This window comes from Leptinotarsa decemlineata, unplaced genomic scaffold (genome assembly GCF_025532065.1).
Source record: "Leptinotarsa decemlineata unplaced genomic scaffold, Ldec_3_MD MMD2_P_RNA_scaffold_5, whole genome shotgun sequence".
In the NCBI taxonomy this organism is placed as follows: Eukaryota; Metazoa; Arthropoda; class Insecta; order Coleoptera; family Chrysomelidae; genus Leptinotarsa; species Leptinotarsa decemlineata.
This window is the reverse complement of record NW_027412532.1, coordinates 1,695,146-1,717,853: the sequence shown is the minus strand read 5'-3', so window position 1 is coordinate 1,717,853 and position 22,708 is coordinate 1,695,146. Positions and strand designations below refer to the sequence as shown.

Below are 22,708 nucleotides of genomic sequence, written 5' to 3'. Positions count from 1 at the left end.
CATCTCCATCTCTACTTAAACAAACATGTAATCTCTTCAAAAGATTGTCATGTGTAGCGCTTCTGATCAAGTCTAGAGTCAAACTATTGAAAGCAGTTGTAACTCTCGATTTCATATCTTCCATTGTTGTTATTGGAGTAGAGTAAACCATATTTTTCCCACACGAAATAATCTAATGGATTACCATCTGGTGTTCTAGGAGGCCAACGAAAAGGTCCATTATTACCAATCCATCTGTCTTCGAAGATTTCGGTTAAAGCTTCGCTGACTGAATGAGGATTATGGGGTGGAACACCATCCATTTGGTACCATACACGTTCTCTTCCTGCTCTATTATTTAAAATCATTTGAATTCCATTCCTCAGTAAATCTTCATATTTTGATGCATTCAAATTATCATCATAAAACTCGATATAAAAAATTTACTCATTCTTTTTGGCACAAAATTCATTGAATTGCCTTCTTTCTTGAAAACCCCTTTTGCGGACAACATGGGGATTTTCTGGCGCCCAATAATGACTGTTGTGTCTATTGAAAACTCCATTTTTTTGTGAACTTGGCCTCATCTGTCCATATGATATTGTCAAGGAAATGTTCATCCTCTTGAGTCTTGACAAGTAAGTATTCAAAGAATTCCACTCTATGAGGAAAATCAGTCTCTTTCAAATGTTGGACACAGTAGAACTTATAGGTATGCCATTTATGCTTATTAAGAATTGACAAATTGTCACGTAGAGTATACCTATCTCGCTTTCAGCCTCGTGCAGAGAAGCATTTGGAAATGCATGAAAGTATCCCAAAACTGTTATACCATTGTCATCATCATCCACTTTAGTCTTCTTACGAATGATTTTTGGATGAAAGGTTCCATTCAACCTACAGTTTTTCAGTAGTCGATTCATCACATTATTATTCGGCTTCGGAAGTTGTGGATATCTTTCATGAAATACTCGGCATGTTCTACTTGCAATTCTATTGCACTCACCATAAATTATTAATAAATTCAAGAAATCTTCATTACTGTAACCTAATCTTGACATTATTCTATTATAATTGGTAGCTATCACAATCAGTCAAAACCACCAACGAAAGTCTGATGTTAAATAATTGGTTTATTTATTTTTCCAAAGCACACTATTGAAAAATATTAATATGTACTGTTGTACGTTAGAGACCAATACCTCAATGTATACAAATTGTAACTTTTTCTAAGGTAGGTACATACCAATTTCGAATTGACTGATCTGAGACAGTTATAAAACTGGATCAAAAAGAAATATTACTAAGTATAAAAAAAAATGTTGAATATCTAAAATAAGTGATGAATTCAAAAAAACGAGCAAGAAAACCACGTCAGTTTCCGTTTGAAACAGTTTATCTCGAAAACGGTTCAAAATAGAAATAGTATTATCTGAACAAAGTTAATCTAAAATTTGATGTAGAGCTCAAAAATGTTGAAATATATAGGGTGTTCCATTTGAAAAAATTGAGATCCACTCATTTTTTCATGAGATCAAAGTATCTGCATTTTTTGAAGACCCTGTATGAGGCAAATGAAAATATGACTCGGAGTGAAGATCCTCATAGTATCACTCCACTCCATTTCAAATTTGAGCGTTTTAGTGCGAGAGAGTGTAAGATTATCAGCATTTATAAAAGTTCATGTTTGGTAAAAGAAATATCAAAATTAATTTATATCTTCTAAACGGTAATAGATAGGTATAGGGAAATAGTATATGCTGCAAAATGCTGGTACTTGTTCATTGATGCACTTTTTAATTGCGATGACGGGCACTTTATCAGGACCAGACTCCTTGTTGATATCAACCTGTTTCAAAAGTCGCCTGACTAGACTTTGCCGAAAAGTAATTTTCGGGATTGTGAGTATAGTAGGTCGTGCTTTTCCCAGAAAATCGATTGTGGGATGGGACGCAAATTGTTCACCTAGTATTTGCTTGTTTATGACTGTTGTTGCAATTGAACCTTCCGCTTGTGTTAGTGGTGAAATTGTGGATTCCGTAAAGTTTTAATCTACGGTGGTTGTCGAATTTTAATTTTTTTCTACCGTCTCCATTTCGGATGATATGAAACAGGCAGAGGAACTTCCAATAGTGTTTCATATTCACGGGTGATTTCAACATATACCATGATAAAAACATTCATTATTAAAAAAGTTATAAAAAGTTATCAAGGCTATGATGATAGCAAATAATGGATCAGTTTCAATTAATGAATAATAAGGCACCATAAATGATAATGATGGTATAAAGTAGCTTATAGCACTGGGCACAAAATTATAATACGAACTCCTGAATGTTCACAAACACTGATAATAATAATCATCAATTACGTATATATTCATCAAATAACAATGGTTTCTTCATTTTCCATATCCAGCTTGGTAAAATAAATCCTGTTGAATCAATAATTGTGAACATAAAGCACAAAAGAAACTTCAAAGAGAGGTACCTAGAAGAAAAATGAGAATTGGCACTATCTTTGTTTCAATTCTCATGTTACATGATGATTTCCTACCACGTAGTAACGACTACATTCATCAATTTATTGATAGCTATTAATACATTTTATTTACTCTTTCTTTGTTGTGAATTTATCGATATTCATCAGTCTCCTATCAAGGTTAATTCGCAAGTGACTGATCCACCTTCTTCTTTTTCAGTGCGGTCAGTGGACTCAGGTCATTCTTGCCCCCCAAATATGAGTTGAAGTCCTTGTAGAACTGGTTCCCTTTCAGTGGAAGAGCTTCATGAAGCAGGAGCCGAATGGATCCCTCTACGAAACTCCTCTTCACTTGGAAGGATCGATCGCAGCTTGAGAAATGGTTCTTATGGAGATTCTGCGAAACATGTTCTTCCTTACGAATCAGTAGATAGTTGTCCTGAAAATCTAGAGAAGAAAATTGGGTTGAATAATTTAGGAAACACTTGCTACATGAATAGCATTTTACAACTGTTGTTCGTGACGAAGAATTTCAAGAAATATGTTTTAATGATGAACGAGAACGAGAATGTTTTCGGCTCATTCACCAAACTCAAACACCAGTTCATGCAGCTGCAGTTTCGTAGGAATGTATCATATTTTCCTCCAACCGATTTCCTGGAGTCTTTGAAGTCCACTAGATACTCGTTAGGACAACAAGAGGATTGTTCCGAATTCTTGGGGTCCTTGTTGGATGATAAGTATCGAAAATGATATTTTCATCAGTATCAAATATAAGATTTTGAAAAAATTATGGCAAACTAGCCAACTTTGATGAAAATCAATGATGAGGTACGAGCTCCAATGATCTGGTGATATTACTGAATAAATACAATTATTAAAAAGTGTATTGAGTTATTTTATGAACAGGTTTGAACTTGCTAGCCGCTCTAGTAAGTAGAAATGCTTGATATACTTGTTAATTTCAGCTATTCTTTTTTATTGTTCATTTGTATTGGTTCTTTCAGGTATTTCAAATCATTTTATATAATATTAGACAATGGAAGTCTGGACTAATGAAATTCATCATGAAACATTGTCCATCCACCTTCAACCTAGAGTTTCCGTGTGTTGCCGAAATAAAAAACCGCTGTTTTCAAGAAATATATTCAATTATGAAAAATGACAGGACTCCCAATCAGGCTCGATGATGTAATCTCTATTTTCCGGTTTCCTTAGAGGTGGAACAAACTTCCACGGGGGTTGTTCGAGGGGTAACACTCCCCCGCTTGGCAGTAAATTCATGTTGTAGAGCCAGAACATCGCATGAGATAACATCCAAGCGACTAAAGTCAACTTTTCGCGATTGTATAACCTCTTCTTTTGTGGCCAAACGAAAATGATTCCTTTCTGTTGGAACTTTGGTATTTTGGAGTTTGATTTCGGTATGGAAACTTTCTGGTACTTGTGCTGCTGGATGGTGATCTGGGACGTGACGGTTTCGTCGTGGGTTTTTGATACTTTACGATAGAACTGGGTTTTGACGTATTTGAAGTTTTCTGAACGCATTCCATTTAGTTTTGCGAATAGATCGAAATAGCCTGAGAATTGATTTGTGATGATACTGCCGGTCATAGTTTTGTAGAATCAACTCTTTTTTCTTCGATTTTCATTGTAGTCGTCATGTTAACTTGCACTTACTGATTTCGATAAGGAAATGTATCATTCTGGGTGACTTTGAAGATGACATGTGTCGAAGTTGACGCATGTGTCTCTGTCAGTCGACTTCAAATCAACCATGTAAACTGACTAAAGAGTAGAATCCAGTTCAGCTCTTACATTGTTTGCAAGTGTTGACCAAATAACGATGACCAATTTTTTCCATTTTCACAAATTTACCGAAATCGTTCGCTATTGATGGCTACCAAACAGATACTAAACATTGCAGCGTCTTCAAATCTGAAACATGTGCGTTATAGATTGTGTACTTTTCTATTCAGTGATATATTTCAAACAATTACCGTCATCCCTAAGTTAGGCTTGATATTCCTGGGACCACCATGGTAGATAGGAGTTAATTTCATGGGTATAAAACGATAAAATTTCATTTTAACCCCGTTATTATTCATCTTATACAAAGAAAAATCATTTGTAACATTTTGGAACGTTCTTGAAGTAGTGCCTGCAGAATTTTTGGTAATTTTGTCTCTAATTTTCTGGTATGCTTAAGATACACTCTCGATTTGTTTTAGCCTCAAAGGAAAAAACCAAGAGGATTCAAATCCAGTGAACGAGCGGTCCAACCAATCCCTTACAGGCCTAAAAAATGTGGGTGCGCACCATCTTGTTGGAAAACAACTGGATTTCCAAATTCGTCTTGATTGTTGACCAGAATTTCTTGAATGCGAGGGTAAATGATTTCCCAAAATTCCTGCTCAAATATATATTTCAGTGGGAGTTTGAGTGTAATCTTTTCGAAAAATATGTGTGTTTATAAAGGATCAATATCGCATAATTTTACGGTTGACGTTTCCGTTCGATGAAGTACATTTGTCATTAAAACAAATTATTTTCAGGCATTTTTTATTTACAAGCAAACGTTGGGACAATAGCTCATGAAAATTAATTCTTTGGTCAGGAATATCATCATTTAATCAATATAATGTCTTTAGTTCATAGTTCATCTTTGATAATAATAATAATAATAATAACCGAGAAACCGAAACGTTCCGCGAGAAACCTTCTCGCTTATTCCAAGAGCCTCCACGTGTTGTGGATAATCCGCCGACTGCTGATCAGGTGGAATCCTTCTGGAAGGATATCTATGAACACCCGCAGCCACTCAACTTAGACACTCCAGCCCTAGCGCAGTTCGAAGCTTTCAACAGAGAGCTTCGACAGCCTGAGCTCAATGAACTGCGCAACCCGATAACCCCGGATGACATTCGAAGAGCCCTTGTTGGTTCCAAGAACTTTGCTGCTCCAGGCCCAGATGGGCTGAACACTTATTGGTGGAAAAAAACTACCAAGTACCCACCGCCATCTGGCCAGAGTTTTCAACTTATGGCTGGACGGAGAGCAGCCGATTCCGGATTGGTTTGTCGAGAGGCGGACCGTTCTCATCCCCAAAAGCGGAGATTTGTCGATTCCTAAGAATTACAGACCGATAACATGCTTGAATTCGTGTTATAAGTTGTTTACAAGCATCTTATACACACGAATACTCACCGCAGTTGACCGAGTGTTCGAACGGATATATGAGCAGAGAGGGTCGAAGAGAGGAGTCGCTGGATGTAAAGAGAACCTGCTCATCGATAGATGTGTAACGCAGGACTCGATACAATATAAGCGTAACCTCTCTATGACCTGGATCGATTACCGTAAGGCATTTGATACAATTTCGCATGAGCTCATCTTGCATTTGCTCAGATGCCTTGCGGTACCCGACAACATAGTGAGATGCATTGAACAACTGATACCACTTTGGCGAACTCGCTTCACCATAACATCTGGTCAAGCAAGAGTCCAAACAGGGTGGGTCACTTTCAGAAGGGGTGTATTTCAGGGTGATTCCCTCAGTCCCCTTCTATTCTGCATCTCACTATTGCCATTATCCGTTGCGCTCAGAAACACTCGAGGGTATAACTGTGGCACCCCCGGAAACCGGAGGCACAAGGTCACCCATCTGTTTTATATGGATGATCTTAAACTTTATGCCTCTGGAGAGAAGGATCTCCATCAGTCCTTGAGGGTGGTGGAAGAGTACACGCATGCTATCGGTATGAAATTCGGGATAGACAAATGTGCAATGGTTCATCTCAAAAGAGGACGATGCGGGGACTACGGAGAGGATGTGCAGCTCGTAGATGGAAGCATCCTACACCATCTGGATGCCGGAGAGATGTATACTTACCTCGGGGTGGAACAACGCCACTCACAAGAGGTAACCGCCGTGAAAAACTTTCTCCGTGGCAAGTATCAGCACAAACTTCGACAGATCTGGTCATCGGAGCTGTCGGGGAAGAACAAAGTTGCTGCAACAAATATGCTTGCCGTTCCAATCTTACTCTACTCGTTTGGAGTAGTGAAGTGGACTCGGGAGGAGCTGTATCAACTCGACGTAAGGACCCGAAAAATGATGCATCTCTATAGGAGTTTGCATCCCAAATCGTCCGTTCCACGGTTGCACTTCCCCCGACAATAGGGAGGCCATGGGCTTTTGAGTTTGGAGTGTCTACATGACAGAATGGTACTGGATACAGCCTGTAAAGTTGTCAGGAGTTCGGATCCCCTTCTCTGCATGGTCCTTGACAATGAGAGAGCAGGAATTGGAGCATTTCTTCTTAGGGCAGCTGCCCGAGCAGCTGATGAACACGGTATAGTTTTCGACACTGAACAAGGTGACCACAATTCTGTCACCAAGTTGGAACCTGTTCAGCAAAAAGCTCAGATAAAAGCCGCAGAGATTACTTCTGCGGAAACACAAGGATAATCCAATGCATGGGGTCTTCTTCAACAACATTGGAGACCTTGGCTTATCAAAGCGCCTGACCTTCGCTTTTCTCAGGTCGAGTGGGCTGAAGTCGGAAACTGAGGGGTTCATCATGGCTTGCCAGGATGGTGTCTTCAACACCTTAGTCTACCGCAGTCGCGTGATGGGTATAGAGGTTCCTGACACAAGGTGTCGCGAGGCGCCCGAGACCCTAATGCAGCATGTCCAGCATATGCGGTCTCGGCCTATATCCATCGACATAACGCGGCCCTAAGAGTGCTATATTACCATCTACGGCACTCTTACGGTATTGACGAGACCCCGGTGTTGCCCTACGCTCCGGGGGATATTGAATCCGTTGTGCGGAACGAGAAGTGCCGAATTTATTGGAACAATTCGTTCCCCACCCTCAGGCTCATACAAGCTAATAAGCCTGATGTGGTCCTTCTCGACCACCAGAGCAAAACGATATTTGTCGTGGAGTTTTCAGCTCCTGGCGAGACGAAGATCGTCAGAAGAGAGGAGGAAAAACGGATAAAATATCGAGATTTTCTCTTCGAAGTCCTCAGACTCCATCCAGATCACTCTGCAAGATGGTCGTTCTGATTGTTGGAGTCCTTGGTGGAATGATGTCTTCTCTACTCTCGAATCTAAAAATCATACCGGCTTGCCGCACTAAGGCAGAAATCTTAGCCGCACAGATGCAGAAGGCTGTCATTCTTGGCTCACTGCACTTGCTCAGGGCACATGATTCTCGGGCCCAATGATCACTTACACCACTGTGTGTGGAGTGGTCATTGGTTGATAATGCTGGCGCTCCCTCCCGAATGTATCGGGGCTTCGAGGGATAGGGCCTGACCAGCGCACACTACGGTGAAAAATAATAATAATAATAATAATGATATGCTTTATTATCATAAGACATAATCTTGTAGACAAAGCTTGTGTAGTACCTACTTAAAAAAATGCAATACATACCAACTGGATATAAAAGATATGTATATATAAAAGAGTAAAAGTCAATTTTATATAAAAATAGACATAAAAAGTAGCAACTTAAGAGCTACTTAATAAGTAGAGATGAAAAATATGCATAAGTCAGTTAAAAGTTATCGTTAAAATATTCATCTAAAGTATAATAGGGTCTATCAGATAGAAATTGTTTGACTAACTTTCTGAATTGGAAGTCATTCATATTGGCAGATGTTATGTCCATAGGCAAATGATTGTACATTTTTCCACCGTTGTAAACTATGGAGTCTCTGGTAATGTTTCTAGTTCGTACAGTGAGTTTCATAGTCTGTCTGCGGTTTCGGTTGTTATAATGGGAAAAGGATGCAGCAAAATTTAATATATGCTTATTTATTAAGCAGTGCTGAACCCCAATTCTTCATAAATCACTCTAACCGCATAACAGCCAGAGGAGACTTTTCTAGTGAGTTGTTCAACATGATCCACAAATTTTAAATTTTGGTCAATGAAGACTTCTAGAAATTTAATGTTATTTTTAGATTCCAGTGATCTGTCTTCAAAAAAAAGTTCGTTGATTGAGCATCGGAATGATAATAAATTTGTTTTAGTTAGGTTAAAAGATAAAATGTTTGAATCACATCAATCTTTAACTTTTTTCAAGTTGGCAGAGATTATTTTGTGCAACTTTGTTCCAAAGTATGGTACTGTCATCTGCAAATAAGGTGAACTTCCCAGAAATATTAAGCTTTGTGAGGTCATTAATATATAATAACAAAAGAATGGGACCTAACACAGAACCCTGTGGAACTCCAGAATTAATTTCCCTTTTTTTTTAAGTTGAGATGTTTTGACCATTTGCGTCCGTCCCATTAAGTAGGAATCGAACCATTTGTGGGTTACTCCTCTGCATCCATAACGTTGGAGCTTTTTCAGCAGTATTTTGTGATCAACGCAGTCAAATACCTTTGACAGGTCACAAAATACTGCGGCAGTCTTTTCACCAACATTTATCTCAGAATGAACTTCATTCAGAAATGAGGAAATAGCATCGTGCATGTTTTTATTATTCTGGAAGCCGAATTGATTTTCATTGATGATGTTATGCTTATTTATGAATCCAAGTAGTCATTTCTTAACTAGTTTTTCAATGATTTTTGCGATGGTTAGTATGAGAGATATAGGGCGGAGATTAGAGGGATCATCAGAATCTCCACCCTCATGCAGAGGAATGACCACAGAGGTTTCCAGAAAAAAGTGGAATATGCCTGTTTGAAAGGATAAATTTATCAGTGAAACCAGTACATTTAGGCCACTAGGAAAAAGGTTTTTGATCGAAATGTTACCGTAGCCTGCAGTATCTTTGTTTTTAATATCCATCATGATCTCAATTAATTCATTAAAGTTGGTGTCATATAGAGATAAGTTCTCATACACGCCCATATTTTCTGCAATAGAGCAGTAAAAGTCATTTATAGTATCAGGATTTAGAGTAATGTTACATTTTCGTTTTATTGAGTTTCTTAAGTCATTTACAATTGACCAGGACTCTTCCATCTTATTGTGAGACTCACCGAGTCTATTATTGTAAAATATTTATTTTGCTCGCTTGATTGTCAATCTATAATCTTTAGTTTCAGTCTTTCATCATCAATGGGTATATGCGTTGCCTCCGAGGTGGAAGCTTATTTCTTGAAGTCTCTGCAACGACCAGCTTTGTTCCCTGCAATCGGCCATGGAAGCTAATGTTTTCATATTGAAACTGGGTTATTTGATCTTTTCTCGTTCAACAATATGTCATTACACAATGTGTATTCCCAGAAACTTGTAACTTCGTTCAAAATTTCATTTTCAATATGATACATCATACATGATTATAATCTTCGTTGAATTTCACTGGTTCGGAGTTCCATTGTCTACTATATAAAATGATTTGAAATCCCTGAACGAACTAAAAAAGAATAATGAATAGCTGAAAATAACAATTTTATTAAGCAAAATAAACCTGAAATGAAATAATGGTGAAATAAACTACAAGTAAAAATATAACAATTGAATAAATAAAAATAAAGGAATGAAAAAAGAAAATAATAAAAAGTGTAGAGACTCCAAGTCACGTTAGTTCACGACGTTTCGATTGTTAGTATCTACAATAATCTTCGGGTGATGACTGGACTGATTCCTCCGACCTATTTATAGGTCGTTGAAATACTTTCACTTATCCCTGCTTTCCATTTTCCGCTTCACTGGTTCCGTGGGAGATGACCGTTTTGGCGGGAGTTGGCCATTTTTCGCTTGATGATGAGTTTCCATATGTTGCGTATTTCTGCGCTGGCCTGGCTGAATACGTTGTTAGACAACATGTATGCGGCTTCCTTGAATTTTCTCCTGAACCAGTTGTTTCAGGGATTTCAAATAATTTTATATAGTAGACAATGGAAGTCCGAACCAGTGAAATTCATCATGAAACATTGTCAATCACCTTCAAACTAACGATAAATCTTCGTGTTGTTGCAAAACAACTGTTGTTTCAATCTGTTACCAGTGATCAGATCAACCTAAAACTTCACAATTTCCTTCACAATCTCCTCAGAAATATAAATCGCCTGAATCACCACCATATTCCTTCGATGTGGGTTTATCCCTACAAAAATTTAAATGATTTTCGAATTCTCGTATTAAAACGGAAGCCTATAAATGGCATGGAATGCTTTGAGCCCGCTTTAGGAATATTGAATCACTGAATGGAGTAAGTAGAGATTTGAAAACAGTCGCTTTCACAAATTTTTCCATTTCCTCTATTCGCGTTACGAAATGGCGAATGTTCGATTTCCGTTCTAGCCTACTTAACAGAAACCATTAGCGAAGGTGTTGGAACAAGACGTTGGAGTATCAGGCTGTTTCAAAAGTGTTTTTCTTTTTTATGAGTCTACTGTAATGTCTTAGTGGATACTTATTAAAATCAATCAATATCAATCAAAAATAGTGTCATTTGAGTCGGTACACTTTTGTCAACATAACATAGGTCGATCAATTTCGTCAGCATGAAAATGGGGTACTCGGGATTCGAAGAAGTCGATTTGTGAAGGATCGGACCTCTTCTGTTGAACGGTGCTGGCTGTTGCTGACACAATTTTTGGTACATTTCGTCGATTTACTCACAAAAGAACCACCATACAGTAACCATGTTCCTTTTGGTGGATTTTCGCCTTTAGGAAGTGTCTGGTAGGCTGACTGGTGTCCAACCACTGTTCTGAACGTCTCCTGTTGTTGTAGTGGATCCACTTTTCATTAAAATGACGATGCTCCAGGGAAGGATCGTTTTGGTTACGCAAAAGCAAAGAAGAACAGAACTTGAAACGTGACAATTTCTGTCAATCGTTCAAATCGCGGAGCAACCGCTATTCAAGCTTTTCAACCTTCCCAATACGTTTTGAACCATCGAAAACTGCATTGCAGCTGACGACCCGTTCTTTTGGCATCTCACTTACCGTTTGTGATGGTTCAGTCTCCACCAGAGTCCTAATATTGTCGTCTGTTGGTCGACCACTTACATCCAAGTGATCTCTATTGACATAAAGAAGACCTTATCCTTCATGTATTAGATTGTCTGACTGTTTTATTGGTTCTTGGGGGATGTTGTTGATTAATTCTGAAACAGACAGTGCTTTTCACTAAGTTGTCATCCAAGTGATCTCTGGAGACATGGGAAAATCTAACTTTGTTCACATCCAAGTGATCTCTATTAACCTTATCCTTCATGTTTCGGATTGCCTGACTTTTTTATTGGTTCTTGACGGTTGTTGTTGATGATTAATCCTGAAACAGGCAGTGATTTTATCTAAGTTTACATCCAAGTGATCTCTATAGACATGAGAAAATCTAATTTTGTTGACATCCATGTGATCTATACAGACATGAAGAAGACCGAATCTTTCACATTGTTTCAGATTGACTGACTGTTTTATTGGTTTTTGGCGGTTATTGTTAATGATTAATCCTGAAACAGACAGTTATTTCATGTAAGTTGACATCCAAGTGATCTCTATAGACATGAGGAAATCTAACTTTCTTGACATCCAAGTGATCTCTATTGACATGAAGAAGACCTTATCCTTCATGTTTTACATTGTCTGACTGTTTTATTGGTTCTTAGGGGTTGTTGATTAATTCTGAAACAGACAGTGAGTTGTCATCCAAGTGACTATAGACATGAGAACATCTAACTTTGTTGACATCCAAGTGATCCCTCCAGACATGAAGGGGACCTTATCTTTCAGATTGTCTGACTGTTTTACTGGTTCTTGGGGGTTGTTGGTGATGATCAATCCTGAAACAGACGATGCTTTCAACTGAGTTGACATCCGAGTGGTCTCTATAGACATGAGGAAATCTAACTTTCTTGACATCCAAGTGATCTCTATTGACATGAAGAAGACCTTATCCTTCATGTTTTACATTGTCTGACTGTTTTATTGGTTCTTGGGGGTTGTTGATTAATTCTGAAACAGACAGTGAGTTGTCATCCAAGTGACTATAGACATGAGAACATCTAACTTTGTTGACATCCAAGTGATCCCTTCAGACATGAAGAAGACCTTATCTGTCAGATTGTCTGACTGTTTTACTGGTTCTTGGGGGTTGTTGTTGATGATCAATCCTGAAACAGACGATGCTTTCAAATGAGTTGACATCCGAGTGGTCTCTATAGACATGAGGAAATCTAACTTTCTTGACATCCAAGTGATCTCTATTGACATGAAGAAGACCTTATCCTTCATGTTTCAGATTGTCTGACTGTTTTATTGGTTCTTGGGGGTTGTTGATTAATTCTGAAACAGACAGTGAGTTGTCATCCAAGTGACTATAGACATGAGAACATCTAACTTTGTTGACATCCAAGTGATCCCTTTAGACATGGAGGGGACCTTATCTTTCAGATTGTCTGACTGTTTTACTGGTTCTTGGGGGTTGTTGTTGATGATCAATCCTGAAACAGACGATGCTTTCAACTGAGTTGACATCCGAGTGGTCTCTATAGACATGAGGAAATCTAACTTTCTTGACATCCAAGTGATCTCTATTGACATGAAGAAGACCTTATCCTTCATGTTTCAGGTTGTCTGACTATTTTATTGGTTCTTGGGGGTTGTTGATTAATTCTGAAACAGACAGTGAGTTGCCATCCAAGTGACTATAGACATGAGAACATCTAACTTTGTTGACATCCAAGTGATCCCTTCAGACATGAAGGGAACCTTATCTTTCAGATTGTCTGACTGTTTTACTGGTTCTTGGGGGTTGTTGTTAATGATTAATCCTGAAACAGGCAGTGATTTTATCTAAGTTTACATCCAAGTGATCTCTATATACATGAGAAAATCTAATTTTGTTGACATCCATGTGATCTATACAGACATGAAGAAGATTGAATTTTTCACATTGTTTCAGATTGACTGACTGTTTTATTGGTTCTTGGCGGTTATTGTTAATGATTAATCCTGAAACAGGCAGTTATTTTTATGTAAGTTGACATCTAAGTGATCTCTATAGACATGAGGAAATCTAACTTTCTTGACATCCATGTGGTCTCTATTGACATGAAGAAGACCTTATCCTTCATGTTTCAGATTGTCTGACTGTTTTATTGGTTCTTGGGGGTTGTTGATTAATTCTGAAACAGACAGTGAGTTGTCATCCAAGTGAATACATAATACATAAGAACATCTAACTTTGTTGACGTCCAAGTGATCCCTTTATACATGAAGGGACCTTATCTTTCAGATTGTCTGACTGTTTTATTGGATCTTGGGGGTTGTTGTTGATGATCAATCCTGAAACACAGTGCTTTCAATCAAGTTGATAGAAAGCTCCAAAAAAATCCACTACACTCTGTGTGCAAAAACTTAGCAATAGTACACTGAACAATACTTCTGAAAGATCATTAACATCTCTCATCATATGCCAAATGCCAAATAAGAATGCAAAATGAAGGGACAAGTCCTGGCTTCAGAAACTCTTGATGAAATGGAAGAAATTGACCAACAGATAGATATGCTGCAGCTACATTTTGTTGGGATTGTCGTCACTAATACTCGAAATTGATTTATGATGGAACTATTCTCATGAGCTCCAGAAATAATAAATAATATCCACTCCACGAATCTATTGAATGTCGATGAGTAAGAATTAACGTGTATTTTCCAGCACATAACTTTGGAATATTACAGAAACTGTAGAATTCCAGCAGTAAGTATGATTTGCTTCTTACTCATTTCAAATGGATTGATAGAGAAAGACACCTTCTACATCTAATAACAAACTCTCACTTCACATCAAGCTGGTCAAGAAGTTATAGTGAAGTTTGGCAACCTTCTTTGTTCTATATGCTTTCTACTTTCCACTCACTCGTTTAAAGAGCTATATTGTTTGGAAATGATAGAAAAATCAAGGCAGCTGAAAAAAGAGAGTACTTTTTTCTATTAAATTCGAGAATAGCAGTTCTGTTTGTCTTTGTTTTAACTAAATTATGTAACCTGATGATTCAATCTATCAGACATTCAAGCACATTTGCTATACATTCATTACCCCGATAGAGATTAAATGTAGAGTTATGATGGCTTTCAGGAACATAACGCTTGCTCCAAATTGTGCGGTTTGAGATTAATCGAGACTCGCGGAATTGAGAAGTTAGGGCGAGGATAATTATTTCAGAATTTCGATTACGAGATAAACATCTAGCGAGAAAGGAACAGACGTGAAGGGATGTAGGGTGATTGGTTACTTTTGTTTCGAAGGACTTTATTTTTAGGTATAATATTGACGTTTCTATTGATAATATTGTCCAATATATGTCCAATGGGGAATGTTCCTCAATTTGGGTTATTACAGCAAATGCAAGTTTGAACAAAATAAAGTTGGGTTTAATTCATGAGTTTATCAAATTCACTTCGAAAAGTATTCAAATTGATGTTTCAAATGTTGGGCTTTAATTTTTGTCTTCTATCTACTTGATATAGGCAACAGCGCCTATATCAAGTAGATATTCTACTTCATAAAAGGAAAATTATCTTTATAAATCAACAATTAAGGCAGAATATAAATTATAGTTTAATACCACATCCACAAGCAACACAAACAACAGTTGTTTTGTTATTTATTTATATAGAGGAAGATATGTTAGGTGCACAAAATGTCATATGTCACAGAATGTCTTGGAACTCGGAACATAAGTAAACAGAACAGCACGCCTCTGAAATATGTCATCTTTGTTTGTCTCATACAGGTAACAGATCCACCTCACCTCAATCTAAGGCGGTGGCTGGGGATAAACAGATATGTCCACCCCAATCTACCGCTTGGAATGAGGCTGTACTTAGCATATCACCTCCTGATGTAATACAAAGGCCAAGGCGCCGAGGCCAAAAGGAGGAAGAGAGCGAAGGAAGCAGGAGTGGCAACAACTGTAAGTGCACACTCCTTCTCCCCCACTCCTGCGGCGTGCGCCAAGAGCTCCGCCTTGAATAAAGGCAAGGAACCGGCTGCCCCTGCAGAAACGCTTCCTCACTTGTGCACCTCCACGGAGAGAACCCCAAGAAGGTTGAAGAAGCCGCGCAACGACAGTTATGTCGCTGCAACTTTCAGAACCTCCACGAAGGCCACCGTGAGACACCTCAAGGTTGTCAAAGAGAATGTGTGTTGGGCCGATATAAAGGAGATGTCTCCTAATGAACTGAAAAGGACAGAATGGACGATGACCTAGGAGGACAACTCCTCGGGGGTATGTACAAAGGGTCACATGTGGGTTTACACTCACTCTCCCTACTCTACAGATACAGATGTACAGTTGTCCAGTAAAAGGTCAGAAAATTCACTATCTCAGAATTTTACTTCTGATGACACATTTTAAATGATGATGATTTATGATGCACTGTCTGGAGCCTTTGGTGTAGTAATGAATATTACTGGAGTTCTTTCCCAACACTAAATCATTATTTTTAACACTTTGACACGTGTTTCGATCACCAAGTGATCATCTTCTAGAGGAAGATCAAACGACGGTTTGATGTAGATGATCTAAACTATGATATGCATTGTTCCAATGATATCATTGGAACCATGCATTCATTCCAATCAATTGACTGTGTAACAAATGAAGATGAAGCCACCAACTATCCAATTGGATTTTTAAACTCCTTGGATGTGCCTGGCTTACCACCGCACAATTTACGCCTGAATAAGGTTGGCTCCGTAATAATAATAATAAAAATGATAAATGGTCGTTATTTTTATCTTGGCGGAGTTGAGCATACGCTATTCTACCACTCAACCAAGAATATTTTTATACATGAGTGTATTAATAGTGATACAGTAGCATAACTTAAAACTAGGGCCTAATCTAGGTTTTAACATCATATGACAAAAGTATATAAAGGTAAATTAATAATTAACACACCAGATGGTATGTCTCTCATACCATGGAAATACGGTGAACCTGTGGTATGGGACTTCACTTGCGTTGACACGGTCGCGGCTTCCCATCTAGCCGAAAGTTCCAAGTCTGCTGGAACTGCAGCGAGAAATTGAAAAGAAAAAAATACCAAAATCTTGGAAACAACTATCTGTTTCATCCAGTAGCGGTTGACACTTCTGGTGTTTATGACCCGGCGTCTCTGTTATTCGATCATGAACTCGGAAATAGAATAGGCTAAGCAACGAAAGATCACCGTTCTACCTCTTTTTTGATAGAAAGAATTAGTATTGCTATTCAACGTGGCAATGCCGCTTCAGTACTTGGAACTATTCCTCCTTCACATAATTTTGATGAGATCATGCATTGCCCTAATTTCAGTACGGAACTGAAACCTCTTCGAAACAAGCCGAGATATGTGGATATTCATCAGTCTCTTATCAAGGTTGATTCACAAGTGATTGATCCACCTTCTTCTTTTTCAGTGCGGTCAGTGGACTCAGGTCATTCTTGCCCCCAAAATATGAGTTGCAGTCGTCGTAGAACTGGTTCCCTTTCAGTGGAAGAGCTTCGTAAAGCAAGAGCTGAATCGATTCCTCTACGAAACCCTCTTCACTTGGAAGGATCGATCGCAGCTTGAGAAATGGTTCTTATGGAGATTCTGTGAAACATGTTCTATGTTAATATGGCTAGTGAATCTCAAATTGCAATCTAATGTCAACCCCAAGCATTTTATTTTATCGCTATATTCCAATTTGTGATTATTGATAAAAATTGAGGAATTATCTATGGCACTACTCCTGCCCCTCTTATAACCAAAAATTATGGCTGATGATTTATTTGGGTTGATGTTCAAGCAGTGATTTCTTGATATTTTCAAAAATGCATCTATATCATTGTTCAAAAACTGATCAACGGATGAAAATTCATCAATTTTCGCGGAAAAAATCAGAATGGTATCATCAGCATAGGTATGCTTTTGAAAATTCTTCATTATTTCGTAAAAATAAATAATGAATAGGAGAGGTGCAAGTATAGAGCCCTGAAGTGCCCCATGTATTACGTTCAGTTCTGATGATGAGTTATTATTGATGAGAACACGCTGTGTTCTATTACAGAGGCAAGTAATCATGCTTCGAAATATAAATCCACCGAAACTTTGCAACGGTACACGTTTGGTTGTAAATCACAAGGCAAATCTTTGGAAGTTTGTGGTCTGAATCTAGAAAATCAATGTTTTCCACGTGGCCAATTATATGTGGCATGGTCACGGCTCGGAAGACCATCTGCGTTGTTTATACTTGCGCCTGATAATAAAACAACAAATGTCGTGTACCACAAGGTTCTTAACTGAAGAGTGCAACCTAATAAAGAATAATTGAAATATTTGATTATTTAAAAATTTAAATGAATAAAATGAAAAATGTGCTTTTTATTGCCTCTAAGACGGAACGAAGTTCACAGAGTCAGCTCAGCTAGTTGAATAATAAAATCAAGTTTTATCAATTTTTTTCTATGTCAGCCTGCGAATTTTCCAATCCAACTTCCACTAGACTGATAATCTCAACCCCCGTCACAGCTCGTCCACGAATAATAAGTTTTACAATAGTCGCTTTGAAGAAATTCTGCAAATCAGCAAAGTATGTATATGACAGAGTGTAATGAAGCAGACAATCAAGAGAATCATTTTTTATCAACACATTACCTCAGTTATTTCATTATCTACTATAAATTCTGTGTATATTAACACTCACCCAAGTAATGACTCACTCAATTATGTATTATCTTCAAAACTGAAATAAATTATGGAACGCACGAATATGTAAATCACTAATACCTGTATATTCATATAGAAGAATATTGAACAGCCTTGAGGTTTGTCGTGACCGTTAAAGAAATTTGAATGCAAAACAGCGAGGAGCTGGAAGGATCTTTTTGCATTAATTCATAGCCAATTAGCCAATCTAGTCGCAAATACCGCAAAAGACGAGCCTATTTGGCTACGCGGAACAATAAAATGAATGAAACCGAAATAGTTTTGCTGTGGCTAATCCATATTCATATCGCTTCAGCGTAAAGTTCAATACCACGATAAATTCAATTTTCTGTTTTTTGGGAAATGTTTCTCTGCACCTAGTTTTGTCGGCAGACGCTTATTTATAATCATTTCAGACCTTTACTCCGGCCTGGTTACCGTCGTGAATTGAACATGTTCAGTTTCCGATGTTGATCAATAAAACACATTGTTAATTGAGCGGCGTATATTCGAAAAATGATATTCCCGGACCAGCTCAGTTTCATCAGTTTTCTCCTTGTTATGTTTTAGGTGGAAATTTCGACCTCCCTGTAAATTATTTTCGATGATTCGATGGACCTGTTCATGACTTGATGCTTAAGGTGTGATTCTGTGAAATTTGTAATTTTCAACTGTTACTGTCTATGAGTTATGATTTTTTCGGAGTAACTGTCAAATTTTTCAGAAAAAAATTAATATCTCGAAAACTAATAAATTTGGGTATAGGCATTGTTATACAAAGTGGGCCTAAAATGTGCCACACAAGGTCAAAGGCCTTAGAAATATCTAGCGCAACAGCCCTTGACTCTCCATGTTTCTATGGGTGACAAACGATAGAAGGTCGTCTGTTGATCTTTGTTTCCGAAAGCCATATTGATGATCGCGCCTGGTCTTGAGTGATTTGGAAGAGTTTTTTGCCTTTTTTTGGGAATAGGCTGAACGCGAACAATTTTTCAACAAAAAGGAAAAACCCCTTTTCTTGTAAGACAAGTTGAAAAGTCTGCAAAATACTGGTGGTCATTTGCGTACTTTCTAAGTACGATGACGGGCACTTCATCAGGATCAGACGCCTTGTTGATATTGAGCTGTTTCAAAATTCGCCTGACTTGAAGCTGTCGAAAAGTAATTTCCGGCATTGTGGATTCTAGTGTGGGTGCTTTTCCCAGAAACTCGACTGTGGAATGGAACGCAAACTGTTCAGCTAATAGATTTGATTTTTCTATGGCTGTTGTTGCAATTGAACCATCCGCTTGTGTTTGTGGTGTAATTGTTGATTTTGTAAAGTTTTGAGTAAGTTATGAACCCGAGTTCGCAGATCCAGTATCACTCATGGATAGAGTTACATCCGCTGTTCCAGACACGACTACATGCTAACTCGACAAAACCTAACTTATAAATTAGTGGTAATTTAATAATCATGCATTATTGTTACCTTGTATGTTACGTTGTATTTGTTCAAAATGAAGTCTTTATAAAAAATATTTTCGTATACCGCATACGTAACTGGCGCAGTCGGTAGGATGAGTTGTGCTCAACAATCGAGGACACACTGTATACTGTATACTGTATTCTGTACTGTCATAGTTTTTCTGTATTCAATACCTTCGCCAAATTGTACAACAACCTATCACTGATGTTTCTGGCTAATATTGACTTTCCGCAGAAATAAACTGAAATCTGGTGGTAGCCTGATGGAAACATGATATGAAGTTGAAAAATTTGGGAAGGAATCCACTCAAGAAAGTTGTTAACAACTCCGCCAAGACCAACGCTTTATCATAAACCCAACGACCGGGACCAATTTACTTCATTCGATTAGTGGCAATTCAGTCAACTTTTGGCAATGCATTGTTGTTATCTGACTTGCATCCTCACACTCAGTTACGTTGAGCACGATTCGAGTGGAGCTTTGCGGGGTGGATTAATGGGATAATCCCCTAAAAGCAACGGGTGGTGAATAATAGCTGAATCCACCAGAAACTGTTTATACTATACAGGGAAAACGTTCTAGGCATCGATTTTTTTTGGAGACTGGAAAGTATCTTTGCAAGTTTCGGTTAGATCACACTGAAACTCCATCAGATTTTTACAAGATGTAGATAATATTCACTGATAATTTCGGTTCATGGAAAACAATCCAGGTATTGGACTTCAACAATGATATGATTTCATTGAATTGATTTCAATTCAGAAGTTATCTCTAAGTTGACTCTAAAAGTCAGATTCAAAGATTTGCCCCTTGATTCATGGGATCTGCTCATCAAGATACCCAGGAATTCCTTCGATATCTTTAAGAAGATTAACATGAAGACCTCATTACTGAGGTTTTCATTTGAAAAATGAGCGATAGCGGAAAACCGCAAGAGTTCTAGCTGAGATATTGGAACATGAACAACTCTTAGATTGTAGACAACTTCGTTGGTCAATTGAAATCCACTTTGAAGTGTACACTCTATGGATACTCATCAGTAATCATCGATCCTTTCTGGGATTTGTCTCTCCCCATACCACGAAGAACTGGCCAATTGAGTTTGTGACAATGCTTGGACTCCTTCACAAGACAGGAAACTCTGGATGGTGATGAAAAACCAACCGGTTCGAGGTGTAATCTGCAAATATCTTCAATCCATAAGTTTCCCCGCATTTTATCGATACGTTTCACAAGATTCTCTTCAACGAAAAGATTCAGAGGCCAATTGAATGTTAACATTGACTTTTCTTTAGAAGGATTAGAGATGAGCAATTATGCAGCAGACAAAGTGGCTCCTTGTCGTTATAATCTATATGGACTTTCGAATCACACTGGGACTACTCACAACGGGCATTACACAACATATTGCAGATACCCTTATAGTGGCACGTGGCATAAATACAAAGATTCACACGTGTCCCCAATTTCACCAAAAGCGCTTGTGAATGAGAAAGCATATGTCCTCTTTCACGAAGCAGTACATTTAAGGTTTATTCCTTAGCTCGCACAAGCTTCGACTTCTTAGGGTTGTTTTTCGTAAGGGGTGCGACAGCTAGTTAACGGAAAAACAGATTTTAAAACAGATTTCTTTTCTCTTCATAAGCTGAATTCTGTTAATTGATTTATATTTCATGATTCTTCTGCTTTGATTATTGAAAATGAAATTTGTTTGTGTTTTTATTGAATACATTTGTAGATAAAACCCGTTCCAATAATTTACCAACATTATTGCTTCTCAATGGGTGGAATGTGTCATTATGAATAACAGATATTATTCAACTAAATGTTCAATAAACGGGATTCCTTGAACTGTTTAATTGAATTTCGCATATCGAACATATTTGTGGTTTCCCTCATTGGCGGAAAGACCAATATCGTCACAGATTACCTTCAATGTGTTCTAGTTTGGGGTTTACGTATATGTATATCTGTTGACCAGTAACCTTTCAAGCCATCATCATGCAAAAAGAACTTATGCAAAAGGCTCGATCTTGTTAATGACTCTACGAAGTTGTTTGTTGTGTTCGAATGGGTAGAATGGGAAAAAGGTTAATTGAATTTCATGCTTTCCAGATGCGAAAGAGATTGAAAACGTTGATGTGATTGACTTTTTCGATTTTTTTTATTGTTATGATTCTCTCTAATAAGAAAAAACTTTGATTATTAGAAATTCCAAATAGGTATGATGACAGCAAGTGAAAATCATTAAAATAATATATTTATTCAATGAAACCCCAGCAATGGATTACAAAACAGGAATTTATTGTATTATCATGAGCGAGATCAATAATATTTTAACAGCAAGCGCTATGGTGTCTTGAACGCCAATCAAAGCAAATTACGTCACGTTAGAGTAAACAAACGATTATGACATCTTATATTTCCGACGCTAGTTTTTTCTGATTTTTGTTCATGACTCAATATTGTTAACAGTGATTGCCTTCTTTTGTTCGTTAAAATTTAGAAATGTTAAAACTCTCATTCAAGTACAATAATCCTCTTTCGAAAACAAGTAATAAAAATTTGAAAGCTGCTTGTAGTTCAATGTTAGATGCTATTGTAATTATATTTCTGAAACCACGCACTTAACATACACTTATACGTTGACAGGGCATCTTAGGGCGATGATGCAAAAAGTTATGTTCATTTAAAATGTAAAGAAAGTCTGAGCCACTGAAAGGTAACATAACAAGGCTGGAAGATAACAAGAACCGAAACCAAAAAATGTTTCTATTATTGAATTTAATCTTCGACCAATATAATACTGGTTTATAATCTAGAAATTTAGGTAAACAATTACGTCAAAGTGATCTTTATAAAAATAAAGCTGAGTATTGGGCGATATTTTTGTTGAATCTCGTCTTGCAAGTTTAAGCCACTTATTTCTTGTGTTTTTTTTTGTACGGGATGAATTATTGATGTATTATTGAACTGAGAGACTGGATACAACCGATTCACTCTTGAATTCATATTTTACGATAGAACTTCTAGTGTTTCTAATGTATTCTACACGAATATGACGTCACATTCATTTCACATTGAAAGTCAATTTTTGTCGAAATATATTATAAA

General features: G+C 37.6%; 1 long non-coding RNA gene across 1 annotated transcript in view; it reads left to right on the top strand.

The window, feature by feature from the left end:
* LOC141479916 (uncharacterized) overlaps nt 1–17,248 on the top strand; it is a 46,571-nt gene extending 29,323 nt beyond the window's left edge. The window contains exons 2-4 of the long non-coding RNA XR_012464062.1: nt 2,681–4,635; nt 4,692–4,849; nt 16,856–17,248. This is a non-coding gene — a long non-coding RNA (uncharacterized lncRNA). The remainder of the gene's footprint in view (nt 1–2,680; nt 4,636–4,691; nt 4,850–16,855) is intronic.
* The last annotated feature ends 5,460 nt before the right edge of the window (nt 17,249–22,708 follow it).